Source organism: Ornithorhynchus anatinus, chromosome 3 (genome assembly GCF_004115215.2).
Source record: "Ornithorhynchus anatinus isolate Pmale09 chromosome 3, mOrnAna1.pri.v4, whole genome shotgun sequence".
Lineage (NCBI taxonomy): Eukaryota > Metazoa > Chordata > Mammalia > Monotremata > Ornithorhynchidae > Ornithorhynchus > Ornithorhynchus anatinus.
Window position 1 is genome coordinate 99475723 of NC_041730.1, and position 21612 is coordinate 99497334.

Genomic DNA, 21612 nt, shown 5'->3' on the forward strand with positions numbered 1-21612 from the left:
TCCATTTAACAAGTCTGGGCTTCACAAGTGGAGCAGCCTAAAATCAAGTTGGCCAAGTGTCAGCTTCCCCTTTTCCCTCCAGCTAATTTGAGAATAAGCCCAGTGGGAAGAATTCAACTGAGAGAGGTGGGAGTCCGGCTTCTAATTTGGGTTCTTCCAGCTGGGGTTCTGCAGGGAGCAATCAAGGTTTCTGCATAAAGAACCATCAAAACCATACTGAGGGGCGGATGGGTTCACCAAGAGTCCTGAAAAACAGCTGGCCCATGGGGGTGGCCAAGCTGCAGTGGCTGCCAAGGCAACGGCCTTCTGGGTCACCGCGGCAGGGAACAGCAGCAGCACTTTGCTGTGGTGATTTTGGCCGGAAGTAGGTCCACCCATCAACTGCTGCACTGCTCAGACCACTGGCACAGGTTTTTGGCCTTAAAGTCTCTGCCCTTCTTGGTCACACTGCCTCTTTCTCTCTGCCAGTGGCAGCTCTGGGACTGCCAGTGCCATGAGGCAAAACCGTGGTGGGCCCATCCCTCATCGACTTGATGCTGTACAGTGAGTGTGTGATATGGGACATCAGCACATTGCACTGCCCACACAGCAAAGCAAGAGGGATCCTTGGGCTACGTGCCCCAGTTCCGGCCAGGGCCTGTCTGCCCACTGGGGTGGAAGAGTGGGGATAGGCACTCCATGAATGAGGCGTGGTGATGGTGGGGCCAGGTTGCCGGGCCTCACTCCCCGATGCTTCTCCCTCTGGTCCCTGGGCTGGCAGGAGACGGCGCTGTCACTCCCTTGGCTGGAGGCTCCTGGCGTTGGGGCTGTATCTCCTGTCCTCTCGCTGCTGACACCCCTGCCTGGCTCTCATGTTGCTTAACTAAAAAACTGTAAAACCCAAACTGGGGCAGAGATGTATTTCAGGGGACAGTGGGTGGGATGAGGGAGGATCACTGAAAAATGAGGCCATGCTGGCTGCCACACATGCACAGTTAGCCCGGTTGGGGCAGGAGTTCTGCTGCCCTGAGGTGACGCAGATTATCGACAGTGGGACACACACACCCACAGACTCCCCACCCCCAAGCTCTTGGGCAAGGGGAGAATCCCTCTCTGCCCCCTTTTTGGCCTTACCTGTATTTGTGGTTCCTGATTGATTTTTATTCAACCTGGCTTAGAGTATAGAGCATGGGCCAGGGAGTCAGAAGGTCAAGAGTTCTAATCCTGCTTTGCCACATGTCTGCTGTGTGACCTCAAGCAAGTCACTTCACTTCTGGGCCTCAGTTACCATCTGTAAAATGGCGATTAAGAGTGTGAGCCCTATGTGGGACAGGGACTGTGTCCAACCTTACTAGCTTGAATCTACCCCAGTATTTAGAACAGTGCTTGGCACATAATAATAGCTTAATAAGTACTATTATTGTTATTTTCATTCAGTTGCTGTGCTGCATGTCCCCCAGGGAAAGAAGCCCTTCCCAAAGAGCCTCAGCCCTGGGCTGCGGGCTGATTGGGAACCTGGGATTGGCCTGCCCCTACTGCTGGGACTTATCTATTTTTCTGTAAGACATGATTGTAACTCACAAGTGGGTTTTCTCTCACCACCCAGCAACTTCTACAGAAACCTCGTGACTGCTCACCGACCCCCCCAGCCTCAGTGCAGCTGCTTCCATAGGCTTATTGGGCCCCAGTTGGCCCCACGGTTCTGGTGTCTCTGGAAGATTGTCCTTGCTCTTGAGTCCTGTGCTTGGTCTGGCCTCAACAAAACCCACAGGTTGCTTTTGTGCATTGTGTTTACTCTGTGACGTTTTACTTGTCACAGAGTAAACACAATGAAGAAGGTAGTCAGCATTTAAGAAGCTTGTACTGGAGCCTGTTAATTGCCAAGTATTAGGTCAAAGTACACCCTGCCCTTTCCTAGTCTTCCTGAACTAGGATTCTGCTGTGCTTTTTTCAAAGCCATTTGTTCAGCCCCTCCTAGCCTGAATGTGCTTCTTGTTCCTTGTGAGTTTTCCAAGGGTTTCTAGCCTGGGGTCTGTGCTGCAGCCCCTCACCATTGTCAGCCAGTGAGAGAAAAACCCTAACTTCCCCTCCGTCTTCTGGCTACAACTTCCTGGAGAGACCTGGATTCCTGACAGTTTGCTTCCCTGAAGCAGATGGAAGTTTGGAGCCAGGATCATTACAGTGCCCTGGCTCTGGAGGCTCAGGTCATTAGCAATCTTCCCAAAAACTGGAAAGGCTGCTTGGGTCTGTGGGTTTGGGCACCTGCAAGCTTAGGGCCGAGAACCTGTTGCTTTGACCAAATGAATCAAGCAATGATGATTTACTGGGAGGAGAAGTGACTTGCTGGAAGGCAGGGTCCCCCCGGGACTGGTTCATTGTTCACCCCACAGAGCTGGGATGCCTCTGCCACTCAGCCCACTCAGTTGACTTTTAACATCCAAACCTAGAGCCAATACAAACAAGCATGAGATAGGTCAGAGTTCAGAGGATTAGAAAGATTCAAACAGGCATTAATCAGCAGAATTACGGCTGGTCCCAAGTTCTTCGGCTTGACAACTCCCCATCCCTTCCCCAGATCCCTAAAAGTTAGCAAATGGGGAATTTTCTCATTGGTACAAAGTATAACCGAGAATAATAATGTTGGTATTTGTTAAGCGCTTACTATGTGCAGAGCACTGTTCTAAGCACTGGGGTAAACACAGGGGAATCAGGTTGTCCCACGTGGGGCTCACAGTCTTAATCCCCATTTTACAGATGAGGGAACTGAGGCACAGTGAAGTTAAGTGACTTGCCCACAGTCACACAGCTGACAAGTGGCAGAGTTGGGATTCAAACTCATAAGCCCTGACTCCAAAGCCCGTGCTCTTTCCACTGCGCCACGCTCAGCAGTGTGCCTCTTCCCCCTGTGGATCCTCCCATCCTGCTAAACTATCTCAAGTGATTGGAAGCTAAACAATAAATTCCACAGTCCTGCCCGTATGCGTGGCAAAGGCTGGAATCCCCGAAATGGAGGCAAAGAGCTTGTTTAAAGTCTTCCCTAACATTCTCGTATGGGGGTGCTTTCCTTCACTTGCCTTCCATGGATGGGTGCCCTTCCAGCTTAACAATTCTGGATTTGGTGCCAATTGAACAATTCCCTCCCTTCCCAAGGTGTTTGGAGAGCGAGGGCTTCACCCACCCCACCTGTTTAGCCTAACTGTGGTTTGGGCCTCGTGATTTTTCACTTCTCAACACTTGAGATTTGCTTGTCTCGTTTGGAGCTAAAGCTGTTGCTTCTGAATCTGTACCTACCACTTGTCTGTGTTTCCTGGCAAAGGGTTCTTATCAGTTTCCAACTCACTTTGCTAAGTAAAGCCCTCAACCAACTGAATTATACTGAAAATATGAGATGGGGCAACATTCATTGGGCCAGTCTGTAGCTTCAAGCCCATTGGGAGTCTGCAGAGTGAGCCCAAGGGGGACTTAGTATGGCTAACGAACACCGTAAAAACAACCTTACTCTTTCTTCTAGTACATATGAGGACTTTGTTTCTGGAAAAAAAAAATCTAAGATTAGTGGAATTCCAGTGGCCTGAAGCATTCGAAATGGAGAGAGATCAAATAAGTAAGAATCCCAAGGCAATAATAATAATAATTATGATATTTGTTAAAAGCTTAGTATATGCCAAGCACTGTTCTAAGCACTCGAGTAGATACAGGGTAATCAGGTTGTCCCACATGGAACTCACACTTTTAATCCCCATTTTACAGATGAGGTAACTGAGACCCAGAGAAGTGAAGTGACTTGCCCAAGGTCACTGAGCAGACAAGTGGCAGAGCAGGGCTTAGAACCCACTTCCTCTGACTCCCAAGCCTGTGCTCTTTCCACTAAGCCAAGCTGCTTCTCAATGTGGTTGGTCTAAATAGAAAGACCAAGGGATTGGGAGTCTCCTGCGTCCAAATCCCACCTCTGGTACTGGTGCCTCCATGGCCATGTTCCGTGACAGGTCAACTGGATCTTCAGGTCAGTCAATCAATCCATCCATCAATTGATGGTTATTTATTGAGCACTTACTATGTGCCGAACACTGTATTAAGCATTCGGGAGAGTACAATACAACATGAGTTCGCAAACATGTTCCCTGCCCACAATGAGTTTACAGTCCTGGTTCATAAAATTACTGGCCTCTAAGCTTGCCTGTCGGGCAGGTGAGTAATCCTTCTCCGGATCACTTCTGGAGAGTTTCCAGTGCTCTACCAGTCTCATTATGGGAGGAAGAATCAAGCAGAGGCCTACCCATTCCATTCCTAGCCTGGACAGTGGCTAGGAAATGGAAGACAATATGCTACAAGTCAAAACTCGCCTGTGCTGGGCAGCAGTGGTGTGGGAGAGAGTCGAGGGCGGAGACTCAAGTTTACTGCGTGGAAGAAGGCAATGGTAAGCCACTTAATAATAATAATAATCATGGTATTTGTTAAGCGCTTACTATGTGCCAGGCACTGTACTAACCTTGGGGTGGTTACAAACTAATTGGGTTGGACATAGTCCCTGTTCCATATGGGGCTCACAGTCTCGCTCCCTGTCATTTTACAGATGAGGTAATTAAGACAGAGAAGTGAAGTAACTTGCCCAAGGTTACACAGCAGACAAGCAAATTTAGAACCCATGACCTTCTGACTCCCAGGCCTGTGCTCTATCCACTACACCAAGGAAATTCAATAGCTACACTACCAGAATGGAGTATAGCCATTGAGTGTCCTTGGTATAGTGGATACAGATAGAGGTGGAGCATTCTGGGAGAGATGGGACCATGGAGTCGCTATGGGTCGGAAACAATTCGACAGCATAAGAGAAAGCAAGAGATGACTAATGGGTGCTTCTGTCCTATCCATGAAAGTAACCTTTTCCACTTAATAATTGACATTTTCAGGTAGTGTGGGAACAAATGTGAACTCCTTGCTCCCATGGCTTCAACTACTATCTCTGCAGTCTCACATTTCCTCCTGCCTTCAGGAGATCCCTACCTGGATGTCACACTGACACCTCAAACTAAACATGTCCAAAGCAGAACTCCTTGTCTTCCCACCCAAACGCTATCTTACCCTCTGTTTTTTCCATCAGTGTAATCAATACCACTATCATCCCTATCTCACAAGCCTGTAACCTTGGCATTGACTCATCTCTCATTCAATCCACATATTCAATCTGTCACCAAATCCTGTTGGTTCCTTCTTCAAGATTTCCCTAAATTCCTCTCTTTCCTCTCCATCCAAACTGCACCTGATCCAAGCACTGTCTATCCTGCCTCAACTACTGAATCAGCCTCCTCTCCATCCTTCCTGCTTCCTGTCTCTCCCCATTCCAATCCATATTTCACTCTGCTGCCTGGATCATTTTTCTAAAAAAAGCTTGACCCATATTTCCCCACTCCTCAAGAACTTCCGGTGGTTGTCCAGCCACCCCCACATCAACAGAAAATCCTTCCCTTCAGCTTTAAAGTGTTCAATCAGCTTGTCCCCTCCTACTTTATCTCACTGCTCTCATTCATTCATTCAATAGTATTTATTGAGTGCTTACTATGTGCAGAGCACTGTACTAAGCGCTTGGAATGTACAGTTCGGCAACAGAGACAATCCCTGCCATTGACGGGCTTACAGTCTAATTGGGGGAGACAGATGGACAAAAACAAGACAACTTAAGAATCAAGGGGATGTACACCTCATTAACAAAATAAATAGGGTAATAAAAATATAGACAAATGAGCATAGTGCTGAGGGGAGGGGAAGGGAGAGGGGGAGGAGCAGAGGGAAAGGGGGCTTAGCTGAGGGGAGGTGAAGGGAGAGCGCAGAGGGAGCAGAGGGAAAAGGGGAAGCTCAGTCTGGGAAGGCCTCTTGGAGGATGTGAGCTCTCAGTAGGGCTTTGAAGAGGGGAAGAGAGTTAGTTTGGTGGAGGTGAGGAGGGAGGACATTCCGGGACAACGGTAGGACGTGGGCCAGGGGTCGGTCTGTGGGATAGGCGTGAACGGGGGACGGTGAGGAGGTTAGCAGCAGAGGAGCGGAGCGTGTGGGGTGGGCAGTAGAAAGAGAGAGGGGAGGAGAGGTAGGATGGGACAAGGTGATGGAGAGCCTTGAAGCCCAGAGTGAGAAGTTTGTGATTCGTGCAGACGTTGATAGGCAACCACTGGAGGATTTTAAGGAGGGGAGTGACATGCCCAGAGCGTTTCTGCAGGAAGATGAGCCGGGCAGCAGAATGAAGAATAGACTGGAGTGGGGAGAGACAGAAGGAAGGGAGATGAAAGAGAAGGCTGACACAATAATCCAGGCGGGATATTATGAGAGCTTGTACCAGTAAGATAGCCATTTGGATGGAGAGGAAAGGGCGGATCTTGACGAAATTGTAAAGGCGAGACTGGCAGGCATTGGTGATGGATTGGATATGTGGGGTGAATGAGAGCTGAGTCAAGGATGATACCAAGGTTGGGGGCTTGAGAGACGGGAAGGATGGTCGTACCATCTACAGTGACAGGGAAGTCAGGAAGAGGACAGGACTTGGGAGGGAAGATAAGGAGCTCAGTTTTAGACATGTTGAGTTTTAGGTGGTGGGCAGACATCCAGGTGGAGACGTCCTGGAGGCAGGAGGAGATACGAGCCTGAAGGGAGGGGGAGAAAACAGGGGAGGAGATGAAGATTTGTGTGTCATCTGCTTAGAGATGATAGTTGAAGCCTGGGGAGAGAATGAGTTCACCAAGGGAGTGAGTGTAGATGGAGAACAGAAGAGGGCCAAGAACTGACCCTTGAGGAACCCCTACAGTTACAGAATGGGAGGGGGATGAGGAGCTCACAGAGAAGACCAAGAATGAACGGGCAGAAAGACTCCCTCCCCCTGCAAATCTTCGCTACTGCCCCACAGAGACCTCCGCTCTCTCGATCCCATCCGTCTTTCCAATAGCATCTCTCCTCACCTTGCCGCCCTGTCCTCTCTTCCCACTCTCGACGATCAGGTCTCCGCTCTCAACTCCACCCTCTCTACTCATCTCGACTCTCTCGCCCCCCTTTCCCTCCGCCGCTCTCGCTCCACTAACCCACAGCCCTGGATCACCTCCTCCGTCCGCATCCTACGCTCCTATGCTCGAGCTGCTGAGCGCTGCTGGCGAAAGTCCAAGCACCGAGCCGACCTCACACACTTCAAATTTATCCTTTCCTGCCTTAACTCTGCCCTCTCCTCCGCCAGGCAAAGCTTCTTCTCCTCCCTCATCGACACCCATGCCCGTCACCCCCGCCGATTGTTCCGGACCTTTAACTCTCTCCTTAGGCCCCCTGTTCCTCCCCCTCCCCCATCTCTCACCCCCAATGATCTGGCCACCTATTTCCTCACGAAAATCAACACGATCAGGTCTGAGCTCCCCAAAGTCACCCCTCCGCCTCTCCCCTCCCCCCCACCAACCCCCTCCCCTACTTTCCCATCCTTCCCTGCAGTATCCTCAGAGGAGATCTCCTCCCTCCTCGCAAGTGCCACCCCCTCCACCTGCGCCTCGGACCCCATTCCCTCTCACCTTCTTAAAACCATCGCCCCTGCCCTCCTACCTTCATTAGCTTCTATTTTCAACCACTCAATCTCCAAGGGCTCCTTCCCCTCTGCCTTCAAACATGCCCACGTCTCCCCCATCCTAAAATAACCCGCTCTTGACCCCACTTCCCCCTCCAGTTATCGTCCTATCTCCTTACTACCCTTCCTTTCCAAAATCCTAGAATGAGTCATCTACAATCGATGCCTAGAATTCCTTAACTCCCATTCTCTCCTAGACCCCCTCCGATCTGGCTTCCGTCCCCTCCACTCTACCGAGACTGCTCTCTCTAAGGTCACCCGTGACCTCCTTCTTGCCAAATCCAATGGCTCCTACTCCATTCTGATCCTCCTTGACCTCTCTGCTGCCTTTGACACTGTCGACCATCCCCTCATCCTCCACACCTTATCTCACCTGGGCTTCACGGACTCTGTCCTCTCCCGGTTCTCCTCTTACCTCTCTGGCCGATCATTCTCGGTCTCCTTCGCTGGAGCCTCCTCCCCCTCCCATCCTTTAACTGTTGGAGTTCCTCAAGGGTCAGTTCTTGGCCCTCTTCTGTTCTCCATTTACACTCACTCCCTCGGTGAACTCATTCGCTCTCACGGCTTTGACTACCATCTCTACGCAGATGACATGCAGATCTACATCTCCGCCCCTGTCCTCTCCCCCTCCCTTCAGGCTTGCATCTCCTCCTGCCTCCAGGACGTCTCCACCTGGATGTCGGCCCGCCACCTAAAACTCAACATGAGCAAGACTGAGCTCCTCATCTTCCCTCCCAAACCCGGTCCTCTCCCAGACTTCTCTATCACCATGGTTGGCACGACCATCCTTCCCGTCTCTCAGGCCCGCAATCTCGGTGTCATCCTTGACTCGTCCCTCTCGTTCACCCCACACATCCTATCCGTTACCAAGACCTGCCGGTTTCACCTCTACAATATCGCCAAGATTCGCCCTTTCCTCTCCACCCAAACGGCTACCTTACTATTACGGGCTTTCGTTATATCCCGGCTAGACTACTGTGTCAGCCTTCTCTCTGACCTCCCTTCCTCCTCTCTCGCCCCGCTCCGGTCTATTCTTCACTCCGCTGCCCGGCTCATCTTCCTGCAGAAACGATCTGGGCATGTCACTCCCCTTCTTAAACAACTCCAGTGGTTGCCTAACAACCTCCGCTCCAAACAGAAACTCCTCACTCTAGGCTTCAAGGCTCTCCATCACCTTGCCCCTTCCTACCTCTCCTCCCTTCTCTCTTTCTACTGCCCACCCCGCACGCTCCGCTCCTCTGCCGCCCACCTCCTCACCGTCCCTCGGTCTCGCCTATCCCGCCGTCGACCCCTGGGTCACGTCCTCCCGCGGTCCTGGAACACCCTCCCTCCTCACTTCCGCCAAACTGATTCTCTTTCCCTCTTCAAAACCCTACTTAAAACTCACCTCCTCCAAGAGGCGTTCCCAGACTGAGCTCCTCTTCCCCCTCTACTCCCTCTGCCATCCCCCCTTTACCTCTCCGCAGCTAAAGCCTCATTTTCCCCTTTTCCCTCTGCTCCTCCACCTCTCCCTTCCCATCCCCACAGCACTGTACTCGTCCGCTCAACTGTATATATTTTCGTTACCCTATTTATTTTGTTAATGAACTGTACATCGCCTTGATTCTATTTAGTTGCCATTGTTTTTACGAGATGTTCTACCCCTTGACGCTGTTTATTGCCATTGTTCTTGTCTGTCCGTCACCCCCGATTAGACTGTAAGCCCGTCAAACGGCAGGGACTGTCTCTATCCGTTGCCGACTTGTTCATCCCAAGCGCTTAGTACAGTGCTCTGCACATAGTAAGCGCTCAATAAATACTATTGAATGAATAAAAGAACCAGGAAAGGACAGAGTCAGTGAAGCCAAGGTGAGATAAGGTGTAGAGGAGAAGGGGATGGTCTACAGTGTCAAAGGCTCTCCTACTATATGCTCTCCTACTATAGCCCAGCCCACACACTCCACTCCTCTAGCAACAGTTTAATCACTCTGCCTCGATCTCATCTATCTCACTACCGACCCCTTTCCCACATTCTCCCTCTGGCATGGAACTCTCCACTCCTTCACATATGCCAGACCACCACTCTCCCCACCTTCAAAGCCTTCCTTGACTAAGCCTTCTGTTCCCTGCATCTCTCTCCCTTTTGTATTATCTGTGCACTTGGATCTGTACCCTTTGGAAACTTGGTCCCCTCAGTCCCACAGCACTTATGAACATATTTGTAATTTCTTTATATTAATCTGTGTCCCCTCCCCGCCCCCAGGTTGTAAACTCATTGTGGGCAGGGAGCATATCTACCAGCTCTGTTGTATTGCACCTGCCCAAGCATTTAAATGGTCTCCACACAGTAAGTGTTCAATAAATACTATTGATTGACTGTAGAGGAAACATCAGCTTTGGAGTCAGGAGGCCCAGTCTCAAGTCACTGCTCTGCCTTTGGCCTGTTGCATGACCTTGGGCAAGTCACTTCGCCTCACTGAACCTCAGTTTCCTCATCTATCTTACCCCTTTATGGCTTCGACTGTGAGCCCCGTGAGAGAGAATCTCAAGGGACAGCCATAATGAGGGGATGAGTGGCAGAGGAAAGGCCAGCAGTAAAGACCAAGACTAAATCAAAAAGGATCATTAGAAAACTGTCAGAAAAAAACAAGATTTGATAATGATTGCAGGAGAAGGAAGTTGTCCGTAGTGTTGAATGTAAGTTCCTTGTGGGTAGGGAATGGGTCCGCCGACCATTATATCGTACTCTCTCAACTGCTAAAGCAGTGCTCTGCACACAGTTAAGTGCTCAATAAATGATTGATTGACTGAACGCAGTCAAGAGGTCGAGGAGGAACAGGATGGAGTACAGTCTGTTAGAGCTGGCAGGGTGTTCATTGGTGACCTTGGAGAGAGCATTCTCATTAGATAGAAGAGTGAGGAAGCAGATGAAGAGTCAAGAAAAAACTTGGAGGAGAGAAAGAAGAGGCAATGGGTGTTTCCAACCCAATCAAGGCATTTGGACCATTGGGGAGTGGAGTGGTTGAAGCTGATGGTCAGGGAGGGGAGAGGATGGGGGCACTCCCGACAGGGGCTCAAATAGTAAGGAAATTCTGATGCTCAAAAATGGAAATGATCCTGTAGAGTCCCTTCTGGCAGGAGAGGGAAAGTGGCTTGGGGGTGCCCCATCTCCCCATTGTGCCATCAGGCTCTACGTGCCACAGGGAGGGAGCAGGTGAGGGCTGAGGTGGTGGATGACAATGGTAGTGGTGGTGGCCCTGTCTGGCTTGCCCATAACGGGGCATATCTGGTGGGTTTCCTGGCCCCCTGAGTGGAAGGGCTGTCAGAGCTGACAGTCCCTCCCTGGCTTTCCCCTGCTTCCTGTTCACTTTCACAAAGGAGATGGAGTTTTTCATCTAAGTCTCTGTCCTGAAACGCATAGGAGAATTGATCAAACTCTCCCATCCCTGGAAGCAGCGTGGCCTAGTGGAACGAGCCCTAGCCTGGCCATCGGAAGATCTGAATTCTAATCCTGGCTCTGTCACTGTACACATCTATAAATGGGGGATTAAAAGCTTGTTCTCCCTTCTCCTTGGACTTTGAGCCCTAAGTGGGCTCAGCCTATGTCTGGATTTTATCTCCCAGAACTTAGCACAGTGTTTGGCACATAGTGCTTATCGACACCCATGCCCGTCACCCCCGCCAATTGTTCCGGACCTTTAACTCTCTCCTTAGGCCCCCTGTTCCTCCCCCTCCCCCATCTCTCACCCCCAATGATCTGGCCACCTATTTCCTCACAAAAATCAACACAATCAGGTCTAAGCTCCCCAAAGTCACCCCTCCGCCTCTCCCCTACGCCCAACCAACCCTCTCCCCTACTTTTCCATCCTTCCCTGCAGTATCCTCAGAGGAGATCTCCTCCCTCCTCGCAAGTGCCACCCCCTCCACCTGCGCCTCGGACCCCATTCCCTCTCACCTTATTAAAACCATCGCCCCTGCCCTCCTCCCTTCCTTAACTTCTATTTTTAACCACTCAATCTCCAATGGCTCCTTCCCCTCTGCCTTCAAACATGCCCACATCTCTCCCATCCTAAAAAAACCCGCTCTTGACCCCACTTCCCCCTCCAGTTATCGCCCTATCTCCCTACTACCCTTCCTTTCCAAAATCCTAGAACGAGTTGTCTACAATCGCTGCTTAGAATTCCTTAACTCCCATTCTCTCCTGGACCCCCTCCAATCTGGCTTCCGTCCCCTCCACTCTACCGAGACTGCTCTCTCTAAGGTCACCCATGACCTCCTTCTTGCCAAATCCAATGGCTCCTACTCCATTCTGATCCTCCTTGACCTCTCTGCTGCCTTTGACACTGTCGACCATCCCCTCATCCTCCATACCTTATCTCACCTTGGCTTCACGGACTCCGTCCTCTCCCAGTTCTCCTCTTACCTCTCTGGCCAGTCATTCTCGGTGTCCTTCGCTGGAGCCTCCTCCCCCTCCCATCCTTTAACTGTTGGAGTTCCTCCAGGGTCAGTTCTTGGCCCTCTTCTGTTCTCCATTTACACTCACTCCCTCGGTGAACTCATTCGCTCTCACGGCTTTGACTACCATCTCTACGCAGATGACATGCAGATCTACATCTCCGCCCCTGTCCTCTCCCCCTCCCTTCAGGCTCGCATCTCCTCCTGCCTCCGGGATGTCTCCACCTGGATGTCGGCCCGCCACCTAAAACTCAACATGAGCAAGACTGAGCTCCTCATCTTCCCTCCCAAACCCGGTCCTCTCCCAGACTTCTCTATCACCATGGATGGCACGACCATCCTTCCCGTCCCGCAGGCCCGCAATCTCGGTGTCATCCTTGACTCGTCCCTCTCGTTCACCCCACACATCCTATCCGTTACCAAGACCTGCCGGTTTCACCTCTACAATATCGCCAAGATTCGCCCTTTCCTCTCCACCCAAACGGCTACCTTACTATTACGGGCTCTCGTTATATCCCGGCTAGACTACTGTGTCAGCCTTCTCTCTGACCTCCCTTCCTCCTCTCTCGCCCCGCTCCGGTCTATTCTTCACTCCGCTGCCCGGCTCATCTTCCTGCAGAAACAATCTGGGCATGTCACTCCCCTTCTTAAACAACTCCAGTGGTTGCCTATCAACCTCTGCTCCAAACAAAAACTCCTCACTCTAGGCTTCGAGGCTCTACATCACCTTGCCCCTTCCTACCTCTCCTCCCTTCTCTCTTTCTACCACCCACCCCGCACGCTCCGCTCCTCTGCCGCCCACCTCCTCACTGTCCCTCGGTCTCGCCTATCCCGCCGTCGACCCCTGGGTCACGTCCTCCCCCGGTCCTGGAACGCCCTCCCTCCTCACCTCCGCCAAACTGATTCTCTTCCCCTTTTCAAAACACTACTTAAAACTCACCTCCTCCAAGAGGCGTTCCCAGACTGAGCTCCCCTTCTCCCTCTACTCCACCCCCCCCTTCACCTCTCCGCAGCTTAACCCTCTTTTCCCCCCATTTCCCTCTGCTCCTCCCCCTCTCCCTTTCCATCCCCTCAGCACTGTACTCATCTGCTCAACTGAATATATTTTCATTACCCTATTTATTTTGTTAATGAACTGTACATCGCCTTGATTCTATTTAGTTGCCATTGTTTTTACGAGATGTTCTTCCCCTTGACTGTATTTACTGCCATTGTTCTTGTCTGTCTGTCTCCCCAGATTAGACTGTAAACCCGTCAAATGGCAGGGACTGTCTCTATCTGTTGCCGACTTGTTCATTCCAAGCGCTTAGTACAGTGCTCTGCACATAGTAAGCGCTCAATAAATACTATTGAATGAATGCTTAATGTTGTGGGCGGGAGATGTGTCTGTTTATTGCTATACTGTACTCTTCCAAGCACTTAGTAGTGCTCTGTACACCGTAAGTGCTCAATAAATACGACTGACTGATTGACTGAATGCCAAGTGCCACGTCCCCTGCTGGTCATGTTCCTGCTGGGACACAGAATGCCACAAGCAAGGAATTGGGGCACAGGGGCTTCACACCACAAATAATAATAATTATTATAGTATTTGTTAAGCACTTAGTATGTGCCAAGGACTGTTCTAAGCACTGGGCTAGATATAGGGTAATCAGGTTGTCCCACGTGGGGCTCACAGTCTCAATCCCCATTTTACAGATGAGGGAACTGAGGCACAGACAAGTTAAGTGACTTGCCCAAGGTCACTCAGAAGACAAGTGGAGGATGGGGATTAGAACACCCACATCTTCCAACTTCCAAGCCCGTGTTCCTGCCACTAGGCCATGCTGCTTCTCTTAAGGGTGTGGGACGTCTTTGCCTGCCCGCCCACATTAGCCAGATGCAGACAGAGCCAGGATCCGGACCCAGGTCTTCCGGTTCCCAGAGCAGCATTCTCAGAGCCCACAAATAATACCCTGAATACAAGGGAAGGAGCCCAAAGCACCTCTGGCCTGGAATGCCTTCCCTCCTCAAATCTATTGAACAATCACACTTCCCCCCTTCAGAGCCCTACTAAAGGCTCACCTCCTCCAGGAGGCCTTGCCAGACTAAGCTACCCTTTTTCTCTGCTCCCCTTCCCCTCCGAGTCAACCTGACTCCCTCCCTTTACTCTATCCCCTCCCCACCCCACAGCACTTGTGTATATATCTACATATTTATAGTTGTATTTATTTATATTAATGTGTATATATCTATAATTCTATTTATTTATATTGATGCTATTGATGTCTGTTCATGCCAGTCTCCCTCCTTCTAGACTGTGAGCCCATTGTGGGCAGGGACTGTCTCTCTTTGTTGCTGAATCATACTTTCCAAGCGCTTAGTATAGTGCTCTGTACACAATAAGCGCTCAATAAATACAATTGAATGAATGAATGAATGAATCCTGTCAGGGGAGATTCTAGACTGTGAGTCCGTTGTTAGGTGGGGATTGTCTCTATTCGTTGCCAAGTTGAACTTTCCAAGCACTTAGTACAGTGCTCTGAACACAGTAAGCGCTCAATAAATACTATTAAATGAATGGATGGATGAATGAATTAGTGAATGAATGAATGAATGAATGAATGAATGAATGAATGAACGTGGTCTGCACGAGCCGGCCCGCGGCCCACATAATATACCAGCCGTGATGATTCTTAAAAGTCACCTTGGTCATCAGCTCAGGAGGAGGCTACTGTGGGGTCCTGGATAACCAGGCTCTGCTGCCCCACAACATGTGGCTTTCTTGACTCCAGTGTGACAAGCGGGCAGGTGGTGGGCAGGCGGGCGGCAGGCGGGCAGGCCGGGTGGCAAGAAGGCCAGACAGTGGTTAGTACCCTGCAGCACCAACTGGTAGCAGTAGCCGGCCGGAGACTGGCTCCAACCCGTGGCCTGGCCATTCTGCCTCCTGGTGCTTCACCTCCTTGGACTGTTCCCCAGATGAAGTTGGTGGCCACCCATCTCACCTGCTTCTTTCACAGTTCAAGTTCCCCCGGCACTAACTACTAAGGAAACGGGAAACCGAAAGAGCAGCGACTCATACCTTCTGATTCCCCGCGTCGGACGTTTGGGCCATGTTCCCCTGCCGCCCATCTCCTCGGGTAGGGGCCGTGGCTGCCTTCTGCTTCAGCATCTCGCTCCTATTTCTGGCTCCATCAGTGACTCGGGCATTGTCCGTCTGTACAATGGCTCTGGGCAGAAAACTGGGCAAGTTGAATATCTGCTCTGGGCATTTGAGCCTTATCCTTCTAGCTCTCCTCAACTGACCCTGTCAGGACTCAAGAGAATGATACACTTAGAACTGTACCCTTTAAGCGATCAATATTGGAGAAGCAGCATGGCATAGTTAATAGAGCATGTGCCTGAGAGTCAGAAGGTCATGGGTTCTAATCCCTGCTCTGCCAGTGATCAGCTGTGTGACTTTGGGCAAGTCACTTGACTTCTCTGTGCCTCAGTTCCCTCATCTGTAAAATGGGGATTAAGACCGACCCCGCATGGGACAACCTATCTTGTATCTAACCCAGCACTTTGAACAGTGCTCGGCACATAGTAAGCGCTTAACAAATGCCATCATCATCATTATTAATGCCCCCCCTTTCACTCGTCTGCTCTGTGACCTTGGGCAAGTCACATCACTTCTCTGTGCCTCAGTTATCTCATCTGTAAAATAGGGGTTGAGACTGTGAGCCCCTCATGGGACAGGGACTGTGTTCAACTCAATTTGCTTGTATCTACCCAGGCCCTTAGTACAGTCCCTGACACATAGTAAGCACTTAAATACCATCATTATTATTATAATATCCACCCCACCCTCTGCCCCTTGGCACTTATGTACAGGACAGTGTGCTGTATAGTGCCGTGCACACAGGAAGCACTCAATAAATAGGCTGATTGATTGGTGAGCCATAGTAGAGTAACCTCGCAGGACTGCAGCACAGGTAGTTGGTGAGTAGCATGCAAAACAGGCAGCTCTCTGTGATGGTGGAAGCCCTAGACAGTCATGCTGGGCGGGAGGCTGCTTAACCTCCAAATCCAGAGGGTGTGTGGTAAGTCCTGGCACTGGGCTGGACTAGCCAGTCACTCACACCATCACCCTAAAAGCTGCTGTGATCCCTGATCTCCTCTGAAAGCAGCCAGGGCCTGGGGCCAAGAGCAGGGATCCAAGGGGCCCCAAAAGGTGGTAACTTTAGGTGTCATACCAGACAGGTTTCCATCTGGCCTGTACCTTATTCAGTCCTGATGTGGCAACTTAAATGCCCAGACTTGGTCCCCTGAGTCCTGCAGTTTGGAAGCCACGCCCATGGAAATGGGGGAAGGAGCGGAGAAGAGACGATGCATGGTTTAGAGCAAAAATGGGGGCTGGGAGAGTGGAGGAGGCAGGACCTTCTCTAATTCTGTGGGCTTCTGCAAAGGGTTCCACATGGCATCATTATATTGGATAAGCTGGGCAACACATGAAGGGCTGGGAGTCACAAAAAGGTGCACGACAAAGGAGGAGTGAGATGGTTTTCCCCTTGAGGCTCCGGGGTGTTGTAGATGCCTGGGCTGGAGGAGCAGCAAGCTTCTCAGGTGACAGACTGCAGAAGCACCAAAACTCCCAAATAATAGCAATGGTAATGGTATTTCATCAATAGTATTTATTGAATGCTTATTTTGTGTCGAGGACTGTACTGAGCAGCTGGGAGAGTACAATATAAAAGAGTTGGTAGATATTGGTAGTTGTCCTGGCCGACAATGAGCTTACAGTCTAGAGGGGGAGACGGATATTAATATAAATAAATTGGTATTTGTTAAGCGCTTACTATGTGCAAAGCACTGTTCTAAGCACTGAGGGATACAAGGTGATCAGGTTGTCCCACGTGGGGCTCACAGTTTTAATCCCCATTTGACATGACAGATTCATTCATTCATTCATTCAATAGTATTTATTGAGTGCTTACTATGTGCAGAGCACTGTACTAAGCACTTGGAATGAACAAGTCGGCAACAGATAGAGACAGTCCCTGCCGTTTGACGGGCTTACAGTCTAATCGGGGGAGATGGACAGACAAGAACAATGGCAATAAATAGAGTCAAGGGGAAGAACATCTCGTAAAAACAATGGCAACTAAATAGAATCAAGGCGATGTACATTTCATTAACAAAATAAATAGGGTAATAAATATATACAGTTGAGCAGACGAGTACAGTGCTGAGGGGATGGGAAGGGAGAGGAGGAGGAGTAGAGGGAAATGGGGGGAAAAGAGGGTTAAGCTGCGGAGAGGTGAAGGGGGGGTGGTAGAGGGAGTAGAGGGAGAAGAGGAGCTCAGTCTGGGAAGGCCTCTTGGAGGAGATGAGTTTTAAGTAGGGTTTTGAAGAGGGGAAGAGAATCAGTTTGGCGGAGGTGAGGAGGGAGGGCGTTCCAGGACCGCGGGAGGACGTGGCCCAGGGGTCAACGGCGGGAGGTAACTGAGGCACTGAGAAGTTAAGTGACTTGCCCAAGGTCACAGCTGAGCAGCAGCAGAGCCGGGATTAGAACCTATGACCTCTGACTCCCAAGCCCGCGCTCTTTCCACTGAGCCACACCGCTTCTCTAAATGGTATTAATAAATAAATGGTATTTGAGTGCAATGCACTGTACTGTTATCTTTCCAGTGGGAGCGCAAGGCTCACAAAATACCGACAAATCATGGCAGTGGTAGGAACGGCAAGTTCCAGAAAGGGAGGACAGCAGATATGTTGGGATGAGCAATCAGAACGAATAACTGGATGTGCAGAAGTGTGGAGGACGAACATTAATGTGAATGGGCTGGTCTGGCCGGGACCGGGATGAAAGGGAGGACAACAGATATGTCAGGATGAGCGGTCAGAGTAACTGGATGTGCGGAAGTGCGGTGGATGAGCAATAATGTGAATGGGCCGGTCTGGCCCAGACCAAGACCTGGCATCACCTCTAAACTGGAAATGGTCACTGGCTCCCCTCACCAAAAGCTGCTAAATATGGCTGCCAGAGGGCTCCTCAGCACCTCGGAGACAAAAGCTCATTTGAAGGAACGCAGGGCCTGCGGCCTGGGATTGTCATTCCTGCCGGGCCTCCACTCCCTCTGAAACCTCACAGGAAGTTTCCTTTTGGAGGGGTTTTTTGGGAAATAATGGCGTGAGTCTGGGGACGGGTGCTGAGACAGAGTTACATAGAAGACCCACCAAACGTGTCTCGAATTCATGATCCCCAGTAACTGAAAGCTCCTGTCTTCAATGGGAATTGGGGACTCTGCATGAGGAATCATTTGAACTCCTGTGCTCTGGGGCTTCATGTCTGGAAGATTCATGGGAAAACAACAGTATCCAGACCTCAGAAGGGAGAGATCTTTTGGGTGGTGCCTGCAGAGCCAAGAACCACACCCCACTCCCACCCAAACTGACTTCAGGAGGCAGCAAGAGAAGCCAGAAAGCTGGAAAAACATCCAGTCAGAGGCTTTTCAGCCTGCAAAAAGTCTAGTCAGCATTTCCTCCTCGTCCCCGATGAGGAGGATAGTCCAGCTGGGATGAGCTCTGCTGGCTGGTAATTACTCTTCCTGTCCAGATGCATTAGTGCTGTGGTGTTTTCCTAAGCGGAGACGCTCTAGCAGTTGGAGCAAAGCACAACCCGGTGTCTATTGGGGCCCTTGGGGTGTTCCCAGGCAAAAGCGGAACATCGGAATCAGCAGCAGATGAATCCTATTATGGGGGAGGACACACACAAAACGCATTGTTGGAAAACCCTCCAAGAAGCACCAGTGAGGTAATAGGTTGGAAAGAGAGCTGCTTCACTGGTAGGAGCAGAAATCTGGAAATCTGGATCAAATATGAACTAGAGGCTAGAGAGCCTAGAGGAGCAGGATTGTAGTCTAGGTTGGATTGCTCTGACCAGCCTTTTTGGGAGAAATGGTTTCTACAACCATTTCTGAATGGAAGCAGCCAGGCTTGTTTTATGACTGCTCGTTCTCTTCTCTCTCCCTTTCTTGCTTTTTCTCTCTACACATTTTTATGGTATTTGTTAAGCACTTACTATGTGTCAGACATTGTACTAAGCACTGGGTAGGTACAAATTAATTAGGTTGGACACATCCCTGTCCCACGTGGGGCTCACGTCTTAATCCCCATTTTACAGATGAGGGAACTGAGGCCCAGAGAAATGAACTGACTTGCCTAAGGTCACACAGCAGACAAGCGGCAGAGCCTGGATTAGAACCCAGGTCCTTCTGACTCCCAGGTCCATGCTTTATCCACTAGGCCACAGTGCTTCTCTCCTCTACTCTGCCAATAATGAGTCCATCTCTGTTTTCATTTCTCTGCACAAGCAATGGTATTTATCTAGTGTCTACTGTGTGTGGAGTACTATTCTAAGCACTTAAAATAACAATACTACACAGACATCAGTGGTTAAGAAGGGAAAGGTATTCCTACCACTGGCAAGCAGGACAGTCCCTTGAGTTGTTTTGGCAGCAATAGTGATGGTTGAGGCTGGATCATCTGCACTCTCTTGCCCTGTCTCCCCACACCGAGGGGCATGTGTTGCAACGTGACTGATGGGTAGAAGAGGGGGTGGTCTGGGGTTAAGGAATACAGTTTCTTCTAAGCAGTGGCGGCAGCAGGGGCAGGGGACAGCGCAAGGGGTGGCGAGGGCTGTACTGAGTGCTTAGAACAGTGCTCTGCACACAGTAAGTGCTCAATGAATACGATTGAAGTGGAGAGGGTTTGGATGGGAGTGAGTTGGCGGGGGCCACGCAGAGGGAAGGGATGGGGGTGGCTCAAGTGGTGGGGGGGATTTAGGGGGAGGAGAGGACTGGGATGGGCTGAAAGGAGATGGGGGATCGTGGGGTTATGATGGGGTGGATGAGGTAAAAGACAGCAATAACAATCTGGTGATACCTACAGGAGACGGTTGAATTGTCCTTGGGGCCTTGAGAGATGAGGCCAGTGTTTAGAAGAATCCTGAGGAGATGGCTGAATTGTTCTCAGGCCTTGGGAGTGATGAGGCCAGTGAACAGGAGTAACAGCTTGGGTTAGTGTGAAGGTCAGAAGAAATCAAGGGCTGAGAAGGTGTGAAGGCAGGCAGCTTTTGAAATGTAAAAAAAAGTATTAACCTGGGCCTCTGTTATCTGGGGGGTTAGGCAGCAACATCCTGATCTGACTGCAGGGAAGAGGAAAGATGAAGAAAACTGGCTGCTGAGCTTCTCAAGGCCTGAGCTTCTCAAGGCCTCTGAGCTTCTCAACGGCAGGAAATGGGAAACGAAATGTCCTATAAACGAAATGTCCTATATTCCGGACTGGCAGGCAGATGGTAGGTGGAGGGATGACAGCTAATGACCTGGTCAGGTTGAGGTCGCTGGGTGGAGAGGTCACTGAATAAATGTCTTCTGTGCGTATGTATTTATTTACATGTCTCATATATCCTTATAAGGACTACTTCATGAATATAACCTCCTTTTCTTTTTCCTATCTATATATGATTTCAATGTCACTCCCTCTAGATTGTAAACTCCTTAAGGACAAGGGATTGTGTTGCCTAACTCTACTTTCCCGGGCACTTAGTACAGTGCTGTGCCCAGAGAAGCCCCTCAGAAACTCAGAAATCTTTTATTGACATAGGGCCACTTTTCAAGAAAGCACTGAACACCTTCTGTCCTTAAAGCCACCCCACTACTGGCCACAGAAAAGTACCAGAAGAGGCCTGGAATCTTCGGGTGAGTTCCCAAATTCACAATGGAGAAAGGAAATCAAGACTTCAAACTGAAGTAATTCACTGAAGGAAACAAATTCGCACTCCCATTCCAAATACCACTATAGGTATGCTCGGGGGTTTGTCTCCCCCCCGTCCCCCAGCATAACCAGTCGGTAATAGAAATAAACTTGGGTTTTTATGAAAGGGTTTTGGTTCTAAAGGATCCCCGGGTGACAGCACACATTTATACTGACACCTCCTGGCCCGCCAGCTCGGGTCAAGGGGGATACGTCTGGTATAATAAGCATCACAGAAAACAAACCACAGTAACAAACAACGTCTGCTCAGCAATCCACCCTGTATTCTTGTGAGAGGCCTTGGTGTCTTTTCTGATCAAAGTGCACCCGACAGGAAATGGCCCTTAATGATAAAGGCAATAGCGGAGAATTAATAGAGTAAGCAAGAAGGCCAAGCAGTGAATCAGCACCATTTGAGTGTCCCAGCCTAAAATTGACCCAGGTAGATTCTCTGTAGCTTAGGAACCTTATAGGATGCTGTTGTGCTTCTGGACGGTTCTGGGGACTGTGATCATAGGAGGCTGTGATGAGTTTGCCCGTTGTGATGCTTTGTGTTCAGATCCTCCAAGTAAAACGCTCCCTAGGAGAAACCATCTTTCCTGTATGAGCTGAATCAGATTGAGAAACCAAACCTAAGCTGTAGAATTCTGGTGATTTTCAGGGGTCAGGTGGCTATCAAAGCACTACTGAAAGACTCTCTCACATGTCTAGTGCATGAGTTAGTAGCTAGGGGGTCATGTGGGTTTTGTGCAGTCAGTCCTGTTTTAATTAGTAGTGCCCAGTGAGCCCTACACCATCCGAAAAAAAAAATCTCTGAATTCCCAGTTTAAGAAGAA